The following is a 23,847-nucleotide window of genomic DNA, read 5'->3' on the forward strand; positions in this document are numbered from 1 at the left end:
AAGCATCCAGTGAGACCACATGGTCTTATGTTTTTAAAACTGATAGTTTGTGTATGATGGTAGGTATTGCAGGAGAAAAGCAACCTTTTGAAGATATCTTTAGAGTAGATGAAGATCTAGAAGTAAAAGGTGACAAGGAATACTTCTCAGAAGAAAAATAATTTGATTGCATACAGAAGAAAAAGTCTATGGATGAGTCTATAGAAGCTATCATAGAGATGAGGAATCAGGATCTTATTCTGATGAGGAATCAAGATCTTATTCTAATGAAGAATGAAGGAATATTGTCTCAGAAAGGTAATCAAATGAGTTTAATTAATATTATTGATGAAAAACAAATGCAGGAGAATATTAATGAAGATGATGAGACAAGGATAACTCTGGGAGAAGAGTTATAGAGGGACAACAAGGAAAAATGTATTGAAGAAGAAGGACATCTACTGATAGATGTGAAGGAAGAAGAAGTCTATGCAAAAAACTTAGAAAAGGGAAAAAGAACATCTGATGATTTGTCAATAACAAAGGAAGGTATGGAAAATTGTGTGAAATTTCCAAATTCCACTCCAATTGAAATTATTGAGTTATATAGAAAATTAGATTTTCAAATAAGGGAGTTGGAAAAACAGAGAATAGTTGTTCAAGAGAGGAAGTTGAAAAAGGAAAACAAAAGCATTGTCATGAATGACAATCATAAGAAAAAGGAGATGGATATGAAATTTTAGCAGATTGACACTGCAAAGGAAGGAGTTCACTACGGTGGACAAGAGTAGGAAGACATCATTAGAGAAGATGATGTGGAAGAGAGACTAGTTGACAATCTCATGAGTTCTTTTGAGAATTCAACACAACATGCTGATGTGCTGACAGAGGAGAAAAAAACAAAGCAACAAATTGAATTTTTTCCAAAGGAAGATAAGGCACATAAGACTTATGTTTTTGATTTTAACAAGTGTGTTGTGAATGCAGGTTTTTTTGCAGATGCTGAAGAAAATTTGGCATAGATGAGTAGCCAAATAAAGATGAAAAAAGAAGATTTTGTGGAAAAATTCAATCCATGGAACATAAATGCTCAATTGCTAGAGAGAATGCTGGAAAGTCATGATTCAATGTAGACATAAATAATCATGAAAGAGGGTAAGGATGATAGGGAGGTAGTAAGCAAAGAAAAAGTTGGAACAAGAACAAAAGAAGAAGAAAAAGTAAACCAACAGCTACAAAGTGGAAGTAACCCGTAGCAGTTTGAAGAATTAGTGGACAGTAGCAACAACCTTAAGCAAAGAGAAAGAGGAAGAAGTAAGGGGCAAAACATGGACTAGTCCAAGGATAAATTGGAGACAGAGATTGAAGAATTGTGGCAGTTAATGATGAAAAAGGCCATAGGGAGGAGAATGATAGCAGCAGGAAGGATGATCAATCAGAGTATGAAATTGATTGACAAGGAGAAGAAGATGGAGCAAAAGACAACAGAAGTACAACAACAAAAAAGGAACAAAGCTTTCAGAAAGTTACAAACTAAAGTTTGGGACCTTGGAGGTTCTCTATCAACTTAAGAAGACACATGATCAGGAGATCATGAATATTTTCTATTTTGGGAGTCTGATGTAGGAGTATTCAACCCAAGAGAAAATCATTGTATCTAGTAGACATAGGGGATCAAGTGTTTTAAGGAAGTTAGATTCCTAAGTGATGAATTAATGCAACATTTAGGATTTTGAGTGAGTAGGATAAGCATTAATTAGATAATGTGAGGTTGTTTGTAAATGCTCTCGAATAAAGGAGAACATGAGTGGTTAATAAAGACAAAAGAGTTAAAAGTCAAATATAACTCTTAAAGCAGTTTCATGATTCAAGGAACTAGAGAGAGTTCTTAGGAATTAATTGAAGTTAGAAGTGGACATAGAGGATTTAGGAGTCAGTTCAGTAGATTTAGGAGTTGAACCAGAATTAGTTCAACAGAGCCTTTCTGGTATAAATGTAAGCCTACGGGCAGAGTAGAGGGAGAGGCCACTGATACTGAAGATCAGGCCTATGAGAGACTGAGAGTCTCGAATGTAATCAATTGTTCATATTTATATATACAGAGGTTTATTCCATAACTTTGTAAGTGTGTGGAACATATGTTGAATGATTGAATTATATATGTGAATTCGTAGGTTTTGTAACATGAGTTGCTGGCAGAATTCCGTAGATACATAGAGGAGAGAATGATTTAGAAGAATCATAAAGGATCTTTGAATCTAGTTGAAGGAACAAAGTAGCGAAGCAAGAATTCGCAAAAGAGTAAAGCTCAGAGGAAGTTGGGTAGTAGAACCCTTTGAAGAAACCTGAAGAACCTTGAACCATAGAGAAAACGCTGAAGAGATAGCGTAAAATATAAAGTAAGGGCCGAATGGAGAAGTGAAGTGTTAGTATACAACAACCGTTGGATCTTATAGATCAATGGTCCAAATCATGGCGCATGAGGTAGTGTTGAAGTATCGCATCGACAAACTTTAACGAAGGAAGGCAGGCTTATAATCTTAAGTGGTCTTTTGGGTGACAAAGAGGTGGTAAATGGTATCAAAGGTTAGCCTTCCGATTCCGTTCAAAATGTGACATGTAGCAGAAAGTGGAGAGTGGAAACCACTTTATCAGGTGGTTAACCCCCGAACTTGTGGTCCATCCGAAGTCAGAGTGAACCATCGGATCTACTAAGTGTAGATCAACAACGAAAGATTAATATGCAAGTTGTTTGATCAAAGAAGGGTGAAGGGAAAGCGACTTGCGATAATGTGAAGGGCCGATGAGTGGACCCGATGATCTTTATGAACGAGGGTTTATAATGTTTGAAGTCCAGCTTTATGGTTTGGAGTGGTTTCCCGTGTAATCCTTTGTATTGCGTTAAAATGTGAAGGAGTGATGAGAAGCAGACCCAAGAAGGTTTATAAGCGCAGCCATATAATATTTGAGTTCCGAAAGGTTATCGCACATCGGGGATGTGGGAAGATGTGTGTTAATGTGATCACAGAAAGCCCTGATTGCAATCAGCGATAAAGGGGAAACCTTGGAAACTGTGAAAGGACGTATAAAGGCAAAAGGTATGTTTATGCATATATTTCCTTTGTAAATGGGTTATAAAGGATTAAGTGTTGATAGGAGGATTTTATGTGTAATTCCACTTATAAATGGGGTTTAAATCTATATGCGGGCTGAAGGGTTAATAAAAGGTTAATGAAGGTATATGCAGAGTGATAAAGTCCTGATATGAGGGATTTGATGAAGACTTTATTAAAGTCATAAATGAATGCTTGAGGGTTGATTAATAGGGCCTTAACCATTGATGGGTGAAGATTTGACTCCTTGGTGAGTTAAATACCTGGGACAAGTGTGTTTATGCATTTTACATGCATACTGTGGGTGTAAGTAGGGGTAACCTTGGAATCAGTATGACAAAACACAATAAATACACATACACATGGTGTACAACACAACATAATACATATATCCACATCTGGTGCATAACACAATACATATACATACACAAAGCACAACACAATGAATACACATGTCACGATACCATGACTACACAATGCACATACATAGTACTACATGCCCATGACATAGCATGTACAACATGCACACAATACCACATGTACACCAATACCATATGTACAACATGTAGACAATACCACCTGTACATAACACCACCTGCACAACGTGTGTACAACATCACATGTACATGGCACTACCTACATAACGTGTACACAATGTCACATGTACACCGCACCATATGTACAACATGTACACAATATCACATGTACGCAACACCACATGCATGACATGTACACGACACCACATGTACACAACGCCACTTGTGCGACATGTACACAACACCACCAACACACAACACCATATGTACAACATGTACATAACCCCAGATGCACAACACCACATGTAGAATCATGCACACAACACGATATATACATAGCACCACATGTACAACATGCACAGAACACCATATCTACATAGCACTGCATATACAACATGTACATAGCACCATATGTACACAACACCACATATCCAACATGCACACAACACCATACGCACACAACACCGCATATCCAACATGTACGTAGTACAATATGTACATATCACTATATATCCAACATGTAAATAGCACTGCACATCCAAAACTGCACAGTCTCTACAAAGCAACCTTGCTTCCAATGTCTTTCTTCCATCCATGCTTATCCTAGCATGTCACAGATCACAGTGTTTTCATTTCGCTGATGTATCTCTCAGCATTACCTGTCCATAATGTAAACATGTACGTAGTATAAACACATAATATCATTTGATATCCACATGATACCAAACTCATAAATTTGTCAAGGCTACTCTTCCCACTTGATTCCCCATAAGACTAGGAACCTCTTCATGCCATTCACCTGCATAGGCAATCATTCCTCCAAAAGCATGATCCCTGACAACCCTGTCAGACAATGAAAGATACATAGATACATACATATATATAAATATTAGCATAAAAAAATCACGATCTTTTGAGAAAACGACATACATACATATATACATATAAATATTAACGTTAAACAATCATGATTTCTGACGACCCTATCAAATAATGACATACATACATACATGTATACATATATATACATTAGCATAATCACGATCACAATATAATTACCAAATAACATAAGGTCAAGGTTAAGAGAACTCCCTTTATCCGTGCACAACTTGCACAACATTGAGAACAACAGTTCCCAACTTAGCCAAGGCATATGATGCCTCAAATCCATTTCCTTTACCATTCTCATGTTTGTACGACCGTCATCCATTTAACACAATGCACCCAACCGATCCAACTGGTTGTCATACTCTAGCCTTCAACTACCCTTTACTCATGCACCGAGCTTCATTTGAGTCTTACATTACTTGTTGGACTTCATTCATCTCTCCCCAAGCTCCATCAACTTTCCTCTTTCCCAAAACAATTCCCAAGGTCCTCAAACATAAAAGGAAAGAGTAAGAAATAAACAAGAAGAAAACCATGAAATATCAATAGCAATACGACACCACAAACAAAGTGGCATGGCCATGCACAAGACATAAATAAAATTGCCAATCAAGCACAAACAAATCACAAAATACTGAAAGCACAAGACTAGCAAAAAACACCATGACTCAATCACGATGGTTCCAAAATCCTCCAAGGGAAAGCTCAACCTAAACCTTCTTTAGGACTTCATGGAAGTCTCTTTACCATGCAATCCCCTGCATCATAATTCCATAAACACATAACTGTCAGTGCATAAATAAATATAACAATATACTACATATCTTACCTTGTTGTGCCAATAATGTTTACTTGTAGCTGAACACATCTATGCCATCTCTCAAGAGACTCCAATTCCCTTGAGAGATCTAGCTATAACTAGACACCAACTGTTACACCTGTCAAATACTTGTCCATGAATATAGCACATATCCACTTAATTTCAAGAAAGATTATGGTTTAGAAGACTTCATGTATTCAAAGCATTCATTCATTTGGAATTGTGGTCTCCAAACATTGCCAAATGAATTCTTACCCAATTTCTTCCTTTTACCTTTTTTCTTGTTGCAATTGAGTCTTACTATGTAATGTCACTTCACCCAACTGTTAGTTATAAAAACACATCAACTATTACTTCTCATGCTAATATCGAGCATGTTTCCTACAATTGCTCACACATGTCGATCACATGTTCCAAAGATCAAGACAACATATCTATTAATCTAAAATTAACCTTTACCAAGTCTAACAAACATGTCATAATCAACAATCAACTCACATTCATCGGTCATAATACATAATGCTGCAACTATCACCTTCTTGCACTCAAGTACATATCAATTGTCTCAACACATAATGTGTTAGTACAACCATCTTAAAGCAATATCATTCATTGTTGCAATCTTTAGACACATATTCATATCATGCATTTAATCAGACATTCAAACAATAGATATATAACATAATCAAACATTCAAGCACCAAGTAGATGACATAAGCAAAGTTCATACCTTAATATATCTTAGGGGAGGCTATTTTTTCTGCATAATCAATCTAGATTAGCACGATATAACTTCACAACATATCAACTCAAAGATAAATAAGGTCATGATATCCATAAGAGTAACTAGCTAACATGTTCATGTCATAAGCTCATAAACAACTATCATTCATGCATAAAAATCACATATGCACAATCAGTCTAGATTAGCCAAACACAATGTCACAAATAAGTTGACTCATACCTGAATGTCATAACCCTAACCATCTACACAAACCAATCCAAATCAACATGATACATATAACATCAAGATCTTAGTTGCAATGACCATAACCATCAAGTTAACTAACATATAACAACAACAAGTTAACATATAACATAATCATCAACAAAATATAACATAATCATCAAGTTAACTAATATATAACATCAAAAACAATGCATATAACAGTAATTTACTATCCTACATGACTATCTAAGACACGTGCATATGACCGCACTTAACTAGAACCTACCATGCATGTAATCACAACAACAATAGAATGAAAAGTTTATGAGTAACCCTAATTATTATAACAATAATTAACTACATACATGCATGCCAAACATACAAACCTATATGATGATATACTCTTACCCCGAAGTCTAGTGTCACAACCTCACTCTAATAGTCTGCATCTCTTTCTCTATCTCAACCAACACATCAACATCATAACATACTAACAACAACATCATGACCTAAAATGCATACAGTGACCTCACAATTCATGTTTTCCTACTATACATGCATAACTGTAACCATGAAAATGCATGCATAATAACATATGGGAACTGACATGCATAACAAATGCATATATAACTGACATGCATATATGAAAAATGCATCCCAACAACAGCAACATCAATTCCTACATGAAAACACAACTGTAACAATGACCACCACCATGCATACATAACAAGCATATAGACCACAATCATAAGGAACACATATGCAATTCGACATGTATGCACAACCAACACACATTGCCCATCCAACTCAAGTGTTTAACCATGCTCTAATACCACTATACAACACCCTTCTCCCACATCTACCCAAGTAATTGACCAACTGGGGTAAACATGTGATGAATAGTTGCTATAATATGATTCAACTCCCTATTTATCAGTTAAGGAAGTGGAACCGACGGGACACAACCAACTTGACCTTCTAAACATTCAACAGAACCCCAGGAGCCATCCAACCCATCTAGGTGACTAGCCCCTGAGACAAACTGACTTTTTGCTGCTTTAAAGCCTCAGTTGCTCCCTTGACATGGGCATGCATAATATTGAGAACTTCCATTCGCTCCCACAACAAGGCCTGCCTATGTCTGGGGGCTTTTCCAGGTAGTTCTGTGCCAATGACTCTGGATTCTATGCCACTTTTTCAAGGCTAGGACTCAGGCCACTGCCCATAACTCCTTGAAACTTCCATATATGAAAAGTAACATAAAGAAAATGATAAAAATTCAAATACTTGAACAAGGACTTAACTGGACCCCTACTAGCCATGACAAACATTTTGTCAAACATGTTACAAATATGCATTCTATGGGTTTAAACAACATATATGAGCATAGGGGTTGCATACTTATATGAGAATCACTAAGAAGCATTGTTACCTCATCACAATAACTAAATTACCATCTATTAAGCCATATATTCATTGTACATTCATTGATTAACCAAAACAGGATGATATCCATACATTTTCACTGTCATAAAACTCATTCATAACCAACATATAACCATTAGAAATATCAAGGATATAACAGTCATGTAAGACACATATAAACAAGTATATTTACCCATAAAATACCAAGGAGAAAGAGATCTCTATTGATTGTTTCATAGGTTGACCAGGTATGGGACTTCCATGAACCACCCGACCATACACTAAGTTGAACCAAATCTTTCTTTCAGCAAGTCACCCCCATGCCATATTCAAAGCATGAATATGGGATCCCATAAAACAAATCAATCAAAACCATCTAAGGCTTCCAGAGGCCAAACCACCTCAACCCTGAATTAGTGTTTACGGCTCATGGTCGGACATCACTAACCATCACTAGATTGTTCTCTACCCAAGTTTTCCAGGGCTCTAGACTTTGTTCCAACCAGGGCTTCCAAGACTATTAACTCAACCCACAATTATCGTCGGGCTTCCAGAGTGTTTGTCCAACTAGGGCTTCCAAGACTAGTAACTTGAAATACCAAGGGCTTCCAAAGCGTTTGTCCAAGCAAGTCTTACAGGACTAGTAACTCAACCCAATCTGTTACAAGGCTTCCAGAGCATTTGTCCAACGAAGGCTTCCAGGAACTAATAACTCAACCCACAACCAAAGGAACATGAGAACCAACCATAAAACAAAATTACGACCCACAACACCATAGATATCAAGGAAATGACAAGGCTAGGCAAAACCACTGTCAATCTAGGCAATCCTCCATGCCAATGATAGATCATGACCAAATAACCACATGCATTTCCCATGCATGCCAAAACTAGCAAGGAAATCATACATGCAACTTGGTACCTGCAAGAAAAATCCGTTGTAGCTTTTGATCCCAATGTCCTCTTGCACTTTCTTGCTTTTCCTTTGCCTTCTTGCTCCAAATTCCAAGTATGCCACACTCCTCCAAAAGTTATCCAAGAAACTCAAAGTGTCTAAGAGTATGAGAGAGAGAGAGATAATAGAAGAGAGCTCCACCAAAACCTATCAAAAGCTTGCTAATTGATATCCATAAGTCTTTTTATTAATGAGGTCTCTAATTTCTTAAATTTTCCATTATTTTCCTTCATTTACTCCTCACATGAAACCTGTGACCTTTCATCTTCCTTTTCTCCTAATTTCCATTATTTTCATAAATAAATGCCAAATAATGCCTCTTGCATTTCCAAATCCTTTGTCATTGCCTTTTCCAATTTCCTTATTGATCTATATTTGCATGATTAGTTTTTCTGTGCTAATAACAATTACAGATTTATAAACATGTGCTTGCTTCTTGCTTTTTGTGTTGAGGTTTCCTTAGTTGTTGGTGCTTACAAACAGGTAAATTTCCTTAAGTTAAACAAGACATTCATGAGCAAAATAACTTCAAAAATGAATAATGAACAACAAACATCTACAATACAACAAACCATCAAAGAGACACTTTAACACAATGTTTTGATGAAGGAGTTCACCACTCTTGGGCTACATCTCCTTGGTCCAACTTCCATGGCTTGGTCCTCTATCTTAGCTCAATGTGGCAAAAATGTTGTTTACAAAGCTCTATGGCTCTTTATACCTACAACAATTTGTTCAGAAGGTCCAAAATAGCTAAGAACACTTTTTTTGATCTCAATTTGGTCGAAGATCGAGTAAGTTATGGCTCAAATAGTTTTTCCTAGAAAACCTCCGCTAAATATGGAGATACCCCAGTTAAGTTCGCCAAGTTTGGTGGCGGTTCCAGATTTGGAAGCTCTGCCATAAATTCCGCCAACTTAAACAATGGATTAATTAACTGCTAATATTGATTTGGTGCTAATCACGCTTAATGGTGGAGTTGGCCTTTAGATGCGTGGTTGAGGTCATATGGGGTGGGGGCTGGCTCCTACCACCCCACCGTTGGTTATAAAACCCATTTAAATATAATTTCATGGTGTGGTTTTTCAAATGTATGGTGGTCGCTTATTGGTAAGGCATGGAAATAGGAGGGGGAGGTCACGAGTTCAACCCTGCCCTTCCCCCATCACCCTTTTTTAACATATATTATATTCCACACCAAACTTTGGTCTATGCACCATTAACATATATTATATGCCACCCCAAACGTTGGTCTATGCACCATTTCCAATGGTTATGTGGATTTGAATTTAATTAATATAATATATATAAAATATATATAATATTATAATATAATATGTAGTTGAAAACTATATAATATATAATATTTAAATAACTAAAAAAAATTCAAATTCCACCTTAAGGTCAATTACACAATTTCCATTTCACACAAACATACTGGCGAATCTGGAGGTGACACTTGTCATAACCCCATTGGGAGAAAACTGAAGAAGATTCCCCTCACTAACTAGACTGCTAATTGGACTGTTGACTTGACTGCCATGTCATCATTCTGTCCCATTTTGCAATTTTTTAGCTGTTTAGGAAAATGAACAACAGGTCTTTTCTCCTTCATCCGGACTCTGTTTTCGACGAAACAAATTGTGTTACGATCGTCTTGACAAGACAGATGCAGCCATATAGTTTTCGAGCCAATATGAGAAATTTTAATTTTGAGCTAAATACTGAGCACCTGATCACTTATCTATAGTAAACCAAAATGAACACCCACTAGGATGTTTTTCCCACCATTAAGCTTGAAATACATGTCCCACAACCGTGGTCTTATATATTTTTACATGAATTTGTAACCAAGGATGTTACAGTATAAAAGGGGGTATTTGGTAGAAATTTTTAATATCTAGTAAAAATAGAGATGATTTTATTACAAATATGCATTGGGAAGGGGACTCAATGAACTAATTTTGCGAGTTATCTATGAATATATGGTGAAATTAGCAGTATTATTTAAAATACCATGAACACACATGCTATGTCACAACTTCATTGAGTGGAGACCTTGTGAAGCAAAGGCTCTAAGCACTTAAAAATAATCTACAAAATAGTAGGAAACTTCCTATTATGAATCTAATGTTAGATAGGAAAAGATAAGTGAGAAAGAAACCAAGAAATAAGATCAAATTATACCATTAATACAATTTTAAAATCCACAATCACTAAAAGAGTTAAGAGAGGAACGAATAGTTCACAACCAAGCCTAGATCTATGAGAATATCAAAAGATATATAATAATAGCCTCTTTATTAGAATATGAAGAAAGCTTACAATGCTAAGAAAAAACCCCTTTGGATGAATGGAAAGGTTCCATTTATATAAAATTATCATAACCCTTGGCCTTCCCTCTTCCTTAACTATTAGTTTATTTTTGTGGCCAACAATAAAATTAGTTAATAGATAAACTTGTCATGCTTGATGTATAATAATTTGATTAACATTTCATCGAGTAATATTTCACATGCACTAGAAATATTCCCTCCCCCTTTCCTTAGATCAACTTATATAAGCTCTACATATATATTTCTACTAGCTAACTCATATGATTTGAACCTTAGTCTTTCAATCAACTTAGTTTGAAGCACTATACAACTTTCCAATACCATTTTTATGAACCATGTGCCTTAAAAAAGATAAAAAAAAATAATAATTACAATCCACTTCAAGGATGAAACATCCTTTTGCAATAAATACCATGTATAAGACGAGATTTGATGATCCTAAGACTAGATTTCCATATATATATATATATATTAATTACAATGCATGCTTCTAACTAATATAACAAAAGAAATATAATAACTCAATATATAAGGATTAATGAGGGGTTTTAGGATCAACATGGGGTTTATACAAGGCTTAACATGCCCATCCCCTTCAAGAAAATGTTCTCCTCAACACTTAACTAATTGTGGGTGTTTCTGCATGAGAAACTCATCTTCTCATGTCACCTCTTCGACTAGCAGGTTCTTCCATTTGATGAGGTACTCGGTAACTTGATTTCTCAATTGTTTAATCCTTGTTTCCACAATTGTTTTTGGTCCTTGTATTATTTTCCCTTCTTTATTAATATTTGGTAAAAGAGTTTGGATTTGGATCTTACCACTAAATAACTTCTCTAAGCAAGAAACATGGAAGACTTGATGTATACATGAAGATGGAGGAAACTGCAATTTGTAATCCTATGCAACACCTTGTAGGGGCCATAATAACTCAGTGGTAATTTATTGTCCTTCTTTTGTTTCTTGAAGGACATATGTTTATATCGTTGTAGTGTCATAAATACCCAATCTCCCATTTCATATTACCTTAATTGTAATGTTGATTTTCTTTGTTGTTTCATCTTATTTTATGTTATAACCAATTTTTACTTCAATGGTTTCAAAACCTATTTTTGGTGCCCTAAGTGGTCCTCCAATACTTGATCCTTTACAATAATTTTCAAGCATGATATGATGGATGAAGGATGATATCCATAAAGTGTCATAAATGGAGACATTTTTTATGAAGTATGGAATGATGTGTTGTACCACCATCCTACCAAGGGAAACCACTTGACCCATTGTGTTTTTTAATCAAACGCAAAGAAATATAGATATCCTTCTATACATTTATTCATAACTATAATGTGTCCATATTATTGAGGATGGTAAGATTAACTGTGAGACAATTGAATAGCCAAATAAGAAAATAAAATTTTCCAAAAATTTCTAGTGAAAATTGTATCTTCATCTCTTACAATAATCTTTGACATTCCATGTATCTTTGGACTACTTCCATGAATATGCTTCTGCCATTATACTTGATTTAAAAGGATGAGAAGGAGAGAAAAAATAGACATATGTTGCCATTTGATCCACCCCTACCATAATCACATTTTTTCCTTCATATTTGGGTAAGCCTATACAAAACCCATTTAAACATTTTGCCAATGTTGGCTTGGTATGGATAATGTTTGTAACATCCTTGGGGTCTTCATTGCCTCTCCATTATTCTATTAGCAGACCATACATTAAGGCACAAAATTTTGTTCATCTGCTTTAATACCTTTCCCATAAGAATATTTCTTGATCCCATGGTATGTTCTCAAGAACCTTGAATGTCCTCTTACAAGAGAAGTCTATAATTCCAAAAGGAACTTATGTTTGAGTTGATAATTGTTGCATAAGTATATGTGATCTTGATAACACAACAAATAATTATTCTACATAAACTTTTCTACTGCATTGGGGTCCTTTTGTAGTTTTTAAGTGATCTTGATTACCTTCTTATTTTGCTTCCATTCTATCCTTGCTTCTTCCACCCAATTATATTGTGGAATGGAAATAGCACATAGTAAACCCTCTATGTCTTCCTCTTCCTTTAAGAGTGCATCTACCACAATATTTTGTTTTTTTTTTTTTTATAGTTAATTTCAAAGTCATAACCTAGCATCTTTAAAGCCCAATTTTGTTGTTCGAATATAGACTTTGTTCCAATAAGTACTCCAAGCTATCATTATTTGTTCAATCTTTTTACTTTTAAATGTCTTCTTATTAAGTATGAGTGATGTTTCTTAAATACATGTAGTATGGTCAACATTTGTTAGGTCCCTATAATACTACTGTATTCCCTTATTATTATTGTCATTGTAGCTCCTTATTGTTATTGTTTTGCCCATGTTGTCCCCATATTGTTATTATTGTACCCCATAGAAGCCCACTATTGTTATTGTTGTGCCCTTACATTATTATTGTTATGTTGGCTTTGACTATATTGTGACCCCGTAGACTCCTATATACAGAAAGGAGGTATTTTCATTTGTATCAACCAAGAATTGTTCATTTGTGTAATGTAAAGGAGGTTGCTCCCTCGAAGAGGCTGATTTTGAAGTCATTGCTCTATATTTTCTTCTATTTTGTGAGATGGTTACATAACAATTGGTATCAAAGCTTTGGATTCTAGGGTTTTGCTGCTTCAAACAGGTCATCATGGAATTTTATCTATAAAGTTTTTTCTACAATGTTTCAAAATATAAAATTAAATCCCATTTTACCAGAAATATTGATGAACCTCAGGTCCAAAATTTAGATCTTGCATCACTATAGTTTCTTAGATATGATCCAAGGAAATTAGGGTTTTGCAGGCTCCTGAATTATATCTCAAACATGTGACCTAGGAAAAATCATCATAACTTTCTCTCTTAGCATCATATTGAAATTGTGTAAAAAGGTATAGAAAGAGGACAAAATGTATTCTTCGGTGTATCAGTTTTAGTTCCGAAGGTCGAAATAGTGACATGTGGAACTTCGTACAAGTTCATTCTATTGAAATAGTGTATAATCAGGTTATCGTGGGAGCTTTGGAATAACGATTTCTTGGAGAATCCAATCATGATTAGAATTGTGGGGTTGGAATGAGGACTCAAAGTGATACCACAGGAGGAAATTTGAAACCTTAGAGATCTGAAATTACACAGATACAACATATTCAATATCGAGCTCCTACAAATTCAAAAAAGGTGTGTAGTCTTTTTAAAAGTTTGCATAAGTTTGGTTTGAAAAATTAGTTTGAAGGAATTCAAAGGACATAGTGAAGCATAATTATCATTAATTGATGCCCTGAAGAAATAAAATGGAAACACCTAGTAAGAAACCTAAAAGTTCTAGCATGACTCATGAAGAAGAGGAAGAAATGCAACATGATATATCAAAATTACGAGACCAAGTGCAACAAATTTCACTCTCACAAAAAGTAATAGAAGCTAAGATGGATGGTTTAAAGAAAGATGTGGAAGCTAAGATGGATGGTTTAAAGAATGGCATGGAAGCTAAGATGGATGGTTTAAAGAATGGTGTGGAAGCTAAGATGGATGGCGTGGAAGCTAAGATGGATGGTTTAGAAGTAAACATTGAAGATTTGAAGAAAGACATGGAAGGTTTGAAAGGAGGTTTGGCAAAGTTGCTACAAGAAATGCTTCCTAATGGTGAAAAGGTAGTAGAGAAAACTGATGATGAGAACAAAATAAATGTTAGTCATGATTTCACAGAATCTAATGATGGATTAAAGACCCACCATGTTCCAAAGATCGATATGAGGAAGTTTGATGGAAAGGATTCCGTAACATAGATACTACAGATGGAGAAATATTTCGATCTTCATAATGTGAAAAACACACAAAAGGTACACATTGCGACTTTATATTTGGAATCCAAGCAGTTTGTATAGTATTGATGGATTTTCTCTCATAAACAAATTGTCACTTGGGAAATTTTTACGGAAGAAATGATAGCACATTATGAGGCTACAAAAAGCAAAACCCTTTTTAGCAAATTGATAAATCTCAAACAAAAAGGTTTAATAGTGGATCACATTGAGGACTTCCAAGAATTGAATATAAGGGTAAAAAATATTCCATAGGAACATAGGATTGATGTGTTCATAGGGACATTAAAGGATAACATCCAACATGAGGTTCACCTTTGGGAACCTAATTCATTAAAGAAGGCATTCAGGTTGGAAAGAAAATTGAAAGCAAATTATGGCAACAAGGAAGGCTACCAATCACAACTATAAAGATGGAAGTGTAGTTTCTCCTAGCCTTCCACAACCTACAAGGTTGACACCACAACAATTGGAAGAGAAAAGAACAAAAGGGCTTTGTTACAGTTGTGATAGGAAATACACTAAAGGTCATAAGTGTGCTAAGAAGAAATTATTTTACATAGATTGTGAAGAGGAGGGAAAAAAGGAACAAGAAACATCAAAAGAAGAGGATACACACCAGGAAAAAAGCCTAGAGAAACAAGAAATGAATCCAACCATATCTTGTAATGAATTGGTTGAAATAACCACTCCTCAAACTATCAAGATAGAAGGACATATCAAGAAGAAAAAGGTAATAGTGTTCATTGACTCGGGAAGTACACATAATTCTATTCATTATAAGATAGCGAAGGGATTGAATTGCTTCCTATATCTAGCACAGGAGTGTCAAGTGATGGTTGCAAACAGAAGAACCATAAATTGCTCTGGTAAGTGCCATAATATCAAGCTATCCATGGGAGAATATGTGTTGAATAGTCAAATGATTTCAATTCCAATGGGTGGTGCTGATGTTGTACTAGGAGTCCAATGGCTACAATCTTTTGGTATGATAGCTTTTAATGTTCAAGAACTTTTCTTGAATTTTTTTTCAGAAGGAAAGGAAGCTTAATTAAGGGGTATCACAGGGAAACTAAGAAAGATAATCAACTCTAATGGCATGACAAATATTCTAGATAAATAACAACGTGGCGTAATTGCACAATTATGTTCGCTAGAGTTTCCCACGTTGAAATCATCTATTTATCTAGATCTCCAAAAAGTCTTGGACAATCATTCCAAGGTATTTGAGTCTCACAAAGGCCTCCCGCCTATTCATGATCATGATCATGCTATTCATTTTATTCCAGGAAGTGTTCCTCCAAACATTAGGCCTTACTGATATCCTTATGCCCAAAAAAGTGAAAATGAATGTATGGTTGTAGAAATGTTAGAGGCTGGTATAATTCAACCGAGTCAAAGTTCTTTCTCTACTCCAGTAGTATTGGTGCACAAGAAGGATTGATCATGGCACATGTGTCAGAATTATGGGGAGTTCAACAAGCTCACTATTAAAGATGAATTTCCCATTCTTGTCATTGATGAGTTATTGGATGAATTACATGGAGCAATTTACTTCACCAAGTTGGACCTTCGTTCAGGATATCATCAAATCATAATGAATACTGAAGACATTCCGAAAATTTTTTTTAGAACTCATGAGGATCATTATGAATTTTTGGTCATGCCTTTTTGCCTTACCAATGTACCTTCTACATTTCAAGGTTTTATGAATTCCATTTTCAAACCCTTCCTTAGAAAATTTGTGTTAGTATTTTTAGATGATATATTAATCTACAACAAGTCTTGGAAGGATCATGTTCAACATGTTGATAGAGTGCTCAAACTATTGGAGGAGAAACAATTATATGAAAAAACCTCCAAATGTTTCTTTGGATTACAAGAAGTGGAATATTTGGGTCGTATTGTATCTCATGAAGGTGTTAAGATAGGCCCTATCAAAATCAAAGCCATTAAGGAATGGAAAATCCCCACATCCATAAAGCATCTTTGAGGATTTATCAGGTTGATAGGGTATTATCACAAGTTTGTTAAGAGTTATGGGAGAATATTGGCACCTCTAACAACATTACTAAATAAAGATGCATTTTCTTATACTCTAGAAGCAATGAAATCCTTTGAACATCTTAAAGAGGAAATGTGCCAAACACTGGTCTTAGCTACGTCAGGCTTCACAAGAACCTTTATTGTGGAATGTGATGCCTCAGGAAATGGAATTGGTGCTGTTTTAATGCAAGGAGAAAGATCCATTTCTTTCGAAAGTCATCCCATCAAAGGAAATTATTTACATAAAGCTATTTATGAGAATTAAATGTTGGCAATACTACATGCACTTAAGAAATGGAGACATTAACTAATGGAAGACACTTCAAGGTAAAAACAGATCATGATAGTCTTAAATACCTTTTAGAAAAAAGATTATCTTCAGAAGAGCATTAAAAATGGGTCACAAAGATGTTGGGTTGTGACTTTGAAATCATCTACAAAAAAGGGAAGCAAAATGTTGTTGCAGATGCACTCTCAAGAAAGGATGAGGATGTGGAAGCATTGCTTAGCGGCATTTCTATTATCTAACCAGATTGGATAAACGAAGCAAGGGATGAATGGAAGAATGACAAAGAAGTGTGGGCACTCATTCAAAAGTTACAATAAGACCCTAGTAAATTTGATACATTTAGCTGGAAAAATGATTCGTTATGGTACAAAGATCACTTATACCCCTGTAAGAATTCCTAAATCAAACAAAAGACTCTTATGGAATTGCACACCTCTCCCTTAGGAGGGCACTCAGGGTTTTTAAAAACTTACCACAGGGTTAAGAAGGTTTTTTTTTTTGGGATGGCCTTAAATCTGATATTCAAAAGTTTGTGGCGGAATGTTTGGTTTTCCAAAAAAATAAAGTTGAAACAATTACTACCCCATGGTTATTACAACCTTTATCCATTCCAAGTCAACACTGGGAGGAGGTTTCAATGGATTTTATCACAGGTTTAACCAAGTCCGAAGGAAAGACTGTCGTCATGGTGGTAATTGATAGACTTACCAAGTATGCACACTTTTGTGCATTATCTCATCCCTTTAAAGCCAGTACAATTTCTACTACATTTATGGAAACAATTCAAAAAATACATGGAAACCCAAAGATAATTGTAAGTGACAGAGATCCCATTTTCATGAGTGTTTGGAAAAAATTATTTTCTTTTTTGGGTACTCAGTTAGATCATAATTCATCTTATCATCCTCAATTTGATGGGAAAACTGAGATAGTGAACAAATGTTTAGAAGGATATCTTCGTTGCTTTGTATCTGATAAACAAACACAATGGGTCAAATGGTTGCCTTTGGATGAATGATGGTATAACACTTCCTTCCATACTGTAGCAAAAATGACCCCTTTTATGGAACTTTGTGGATATCATCCACTGTCCATCACATCATATTTAAGAGAAAATTATAAGGTTAAAGCAGTGGAAGATCAAATCGAACATCAACAACAAATTCTCCAACTCTTAAAGGATAACCTCACTTTGGCACATAATAGAATGAAACAATAGACAAATCAACATTGAAGTGAAAGAAGTTTTGATGTAGGTGACTGGGTATTTCTATGGCTAGAACCATACAAACAAATGTCCCTCAAGCAAGCTAAGAATGATAATAAATTATCACCAAAGTATTATGTTCCGTACAAGGTGTTGCAAAAGATTGGCACCATGGCATACAAATTGGAGCTTCCTACAGCTTCCCGAGTGCACCCAATTTTCCATGTTTCATGCTTATAGAGGGTTATAGGTGATAAGCTCCTAGTTCAAACAATATTTCTAGAACTTGACGAGGAAGGAAAAATCATATTGGAACATAAAGTAGTCACAGAAACAAGAACTCGACAGCTACAAAATCGATCAATTTTAGAGTATCTCATCAAGTGAAAGAACTTACCTGCTGAAGATTCCACATGGGAGGATGATAATTTTATATATAAGCATCTACAACTACTCAAGCATTGAGGACAAAACTTTTCTGAAGGAGAGGGGCATGTTAGGTCTCTATAATACTAGTGTAATCCCTTATTATTATTTTCATTTTAGCCCCTTATTGTTTTTGTTATGCCCATGTTGTCCCCATATTGTTATTATTGTACCCCATAGAAGCCCACTATTGTTATTGTTGTGCCCTTACATTATAATTGTTATGTCGGCTTTGACTATATTGTGACCCCTTAGAATCCTATATATAGAAAGGAGGTCTTGTCATTTGTATCATCCAATAATTTTTCATTTGTATAATGTAAAGGAGGTTGCTCCCTCGAAGAGGATGACTTTGAAGTCATTTCTTTATCTTTTCTTCTATTTTGTGAGCTGGTTACATAACAAAATTCCTTTTTCATGAATGGGTCTAATTAAGTTCTTTCCTATCTACAAGAGGAACATCCACAGTCTACAAATTAAATAGTTTAAGTCTTTAATCAACTCATTTATTAAATTTCTCACTATATAATCACATATGATATAATACCATATACTATTTATTTATTTTCCCAAGGAAAAATCATAATTTTATTAGTGAAAACAAAATTACATGTTACAGATGCTTAAAATCATTCCATCATCTAGTCAATGATTGATGATCATAATTTCATACAAAAAACAAATAAAAATCGATGAAGATAAAAGCTAGGCTTTTATCCATTTCTTTTTTTCAACCTTGATCCATTCTCCTTGAGATGGCATGGAAGAGACAAAAGCAAGCTTATTTTCTTCTTCTTCTCTTACAGTGTCCTTGTCTAAATTTGAGTTGTTAGATGTATGTTGATGTTTGAAACCATTGGTATCCTTTACTTCTGGTAGCCTAGCTAACTGTTCTGGGGTGATCTATAAGTCAGATGGATCTTGGGAGGCTTCCCCATTTTCTTCTCTTTCTTTTGGTGTCTGATTGTTCTCACTGGGTATGGGTTATTTTTCTGCTTCATCATCTAGATAATTTGCGGGGAATTTCCATCCTTTGGGTCACTTTCCTGCTTTCTTCTTCCTTTGAGTTTCTTTCTAGGCTTCACGGCACATGTTTTGTAGACATCCTATTTTCTGGAAAATTATGCATTTGAACATTGTGTTCTCGTAATCTAAGAACTGAGTCCAACTCTATTTGTTTGTTTTTTTGTTTTTGTTTTTGTTTTTTGTTTTTGTTTTTGTTTTTGTTTTTGTTTTCTTTGTTTTTTTGTTTTGTTTTGTTTTTTGTTTTTGTTGGACACCTAGTCCTTAATGGGTTAGTGTGGAAGCCGAATGGAAAAAAGGAGTCCAAGAGACCTTGGGATGTGAAACCCAACAGTCACAATATGTACTATAAATGTATATCAGTTGTTAATAAAAATTGCACTCTCATGTTTTATCTTTCATATTTCTCTTGCTGTCCATGTGTGTTTAACATGGTATCAGAGCGGGCGATTGCTGCTCCTACTCCAATTTGAGCCACTTGTTTTGTGGTCTCTATATACATGTCAGTTCTACCTTTCTCCTAATCATGGTTGATCATAATTGCCAACAACCTTCTTGACAACATTAATTAATGCCCTATCTGCGTGTCATAATTGAGCGTTTTATTCCTCATTCTGCACCATATTCCTTCCTGCGCTCTGTGGTCTCTCTGCTAAAACTGTTGTCTGCCATTGTCTGCCATATTCCATATATTCTATGGTCCGATCTGCAGGATACGAACCAGAAATTCAATATTGTTCAAGCTAAACTCAAACTCCTGTAAAATGCGATTCAAATGCTCTACTGCTAACGTTGAAGCCATCTCATAATCCTGAGTGCATGATAATTCCACCATCAGCTTTGCGATTTGATTTTCCACATCCATTTGCTTTAACGCTGCTCCGGCACTACAAAATCATGTTTAGGCTATTTGTGGAAAATCCTCTCAACCGACCGACCCATGTCAGATCCATTTATTTCTGAAGCAATCCTGCCTTTCTTTTACTACTAAAGGGATTCGAATTGTCCATCGTTATTTCCGTCCATTTCCAGCTAAATCTGACTATGAATTGGTGGAAGAACTCGGCCTTGTGTGAAATGTTGGCATTATGGTTCAAGTGTTGTCCTTGATGGCAACTCACTCAGTGGATGGAACAGGTGCTCAAAGGTTAGTACAGGTGATGGCAACTTAATCAGAAGACAGATCTCAGTACAGCATGGCAAGAAAGCTCATACACGCTGTTTCGTTAAGCCCAAGTCGCGTGTACACGCAAGTTAGATTCATAAAAAGCGCGTGTATGTGGAAAGGTTCCTTTGGTTCATGGTGGTTAGACCTTGGAAGTTGTGCCTATGATTTCGGACCATTATGTCTCGACGGGCGTATCGATCCCTAGTTTTAAAGTTGATGGTATTGTGTTACTATGGTTTTGGCTCTTGGTATTGAGAAAGGCCTAAGGCTATATAAGGAGAAGAAGATCATTAGGCAAAAATCATCTTTTGACAAGGCATGAATATCTAAGAGAGAAAGAGATCTGATATGCAGGTTCTGAGTTGGTTGATCTGAGCTAAGGAGAGATCTCATCGGTTGATGGAGAACTAGATCTAAGGAGAGATCGGGATCAAATGGTTTGAAATGCACTATCATGTTATGGTTGATTATGCGTATTTCTAGATCTGCATATTGTCGCAATGTTACGTTCTGAGTCTAACTAATATCTGGTACAGCTGCAAGTTGAGAAAGTTTATTTTTAGATCTGTACGCAGGTTGGCTTCGGTAAAAGCGCGTGTATACGCGGTTTCTGCTCATTAAAGTAGCGTATATCTTTTGAAGCTTGATTTGGGTTTACAGTGGGATCTGACTGTTATTACAGAGTTCTGTAGTCTGCTCTGTGTTCTGGTAACTGGTGATTGACAGGGTTCAGTGGTTCAGTGATTCAAAGTTGGTTGTTTTATGCCTCAATGATCTGTTGTGAAAATTGAATGAATTGTGGTCTTCAGATTGTAATGTTGTGCTTCAGGAATATCCAAGTCTGAAAATGTATGAAAAGTGATACCTGGAAGAAGGAAGATTGTAGGTCAGCACCTACGTACTAGTATCTTGGCTAGTACAAAAGCAAAAGGGGGTTGGAGCTCCCTTCCAAGGAAGTTTGGAGAACGAGAGAAGGTTGAAGCCTTCTGCAGGTTGTAGCCTGCGTACTGGTATAAGGCTGCACCAGTACAAAAGATTGTAAACTGAAGTTTCATATTAAGAAAGATAGAGACAACTTGCAGCAGGTGGTTTTCACCCACATTGGGTTTCCACCTTATATCTTGGTGTTCATGTGTGTGGCTTTTTATCTGTTCTGTTATACTGCACATGTTTACTGTTAATATGATGAATAATGTCCTGATGCACTTAATTGAAGAATAAGCCAACTAAATTGTGAGTTTTCTGCTTATACGCTGTTTTACTTCGTCACAGTAGCGTGTACACGCTGGTTCACTTAACTGAAGTAGCGTATATGTTTTGGGCATTAGAAAAGTTTGATTAATCTGATAATACTGATTCACCCCCCCTCTCAGTATTATTTACAACAATTGGTATCAGAGCAGGTCCTTCAGAGAAGCTTGATCGCTTGAAGGAAGATCATTCATCATGAGCAACTACGAGAAAGAAGCATCAATCAGGCCACCGGTTTTTAATGGAACAAATTTCAATTATTGGAAGGTAAGAGTTACTGCATATCTTCAATCTCTTGGTACAGAAGTTTGGGACATTGTAGAAAAAGGCTATGCTTTTCCTTCAGCTACTCCTACAGATCCAGATGAAAAAAAGGCATATGAAACAAATGCAAAAGCAGTCGCTACCCTATTAGGAAGTATATCTCAAACAGAATTCATGAAGGTCATGCACTTCAAATCAGCAAAAGAAATATGGGACAAAATGATCACTAGCTATGAAGGAGATGAACAGGTAAAGGAAGCTAAACTTCAAACACTCAGGATTCAATATGAGACTCTCAGGATGTATAATGATGAAAGTGTGGCTAATTATTTTCTCCGGGTAGATGAGATTGTTAATTGTATGAAAAACTTGGGTGAAGAAATAAGAGAAACTATAGTAGTTCAAAAGGTTTTAAGATCTTTATCCCCCAAGTTTGAATCTAAAGTATCTGCAATAGAAGAAAAAGAAAATCTCCGTGTTCTCACTATGTCTCAGCTACATGGAATTCTAACCGCTTATGAAATGAGAAAGGGAGGTCCATCTGACAGAAGGGAAGCTGCTTTTAAGGCATCAGGAAAAGAAGAATACTATGAAGCAAGCCATGTTCCAGAAGAAGAGGAAGAAGAATCAAATTTTGTCAGAAATCTTCAAAGGGGTTCTGGAAGGTTCAGAGGTAAGCTACCTTTCAAATGTTTTGCTTGTGGGAAAGTAGGTCATTATGCTGCAAAATGTCCTTATAAGGATAAAGGAAAAGAACCTGCTAGATGGAACAAGAAACAAAGTGCAAATAGGAAAAGCTACTACACCCATGAAGATAGTGATGGCTTATCAAACAGTGATGAAGATGAACAAGGTAATAAATATAAGCTGTTAATGGCATTTGAAGATGATGATTATGAGGATGCTATAGATGTGGATAATCTCTATAATGAAATCACTAGACTCAAGAGAAGCATAGAAGAAAGGAATGTGATTATTGATACTTTGCAATTTCAAATTGATGAAAAGGAAAAACATCTTGAAAAACTAGAAGGTGAAATTGTTGGTCTCAGAAAAGAAATTGAGAAAACAAAAACTATTAATCTTAAATTTGTCAAAGGATCTGAAACCTTGGATGAGATTATCAGTGTGCAGCGGTCTCCTCTAAACAAAACAGGTTTGGGCTATAATGGAGAAACCTCTCAAGCATCCACCTCAAAAAGTTATCTTGATACAGCAAGAGGAAATGAGCGGAAGAACAATGAAGATAATCAGGTAAAGCAGGGACGAGTTACAAACAAAAACTATCAGGGACAATCCTCCTTAAGGAT

The sequence above is a fragment of the Pinus tabuliformis genome, chromosome 8, assembly GCF_031772625.1.
Source record: "Pinus tabuliformis cultivar Carrire ecotype Pingquan chromosome 8, CPIR1, whole genome shotgun sequence".
Classification (NCBI taxonomy): domain Eukaryota; kingdom Viridiplantae; phylum Streptophyta; class Pinopsida; order Pinales; family Pinaceae; genus Pinus; species Pinus tabuliformis.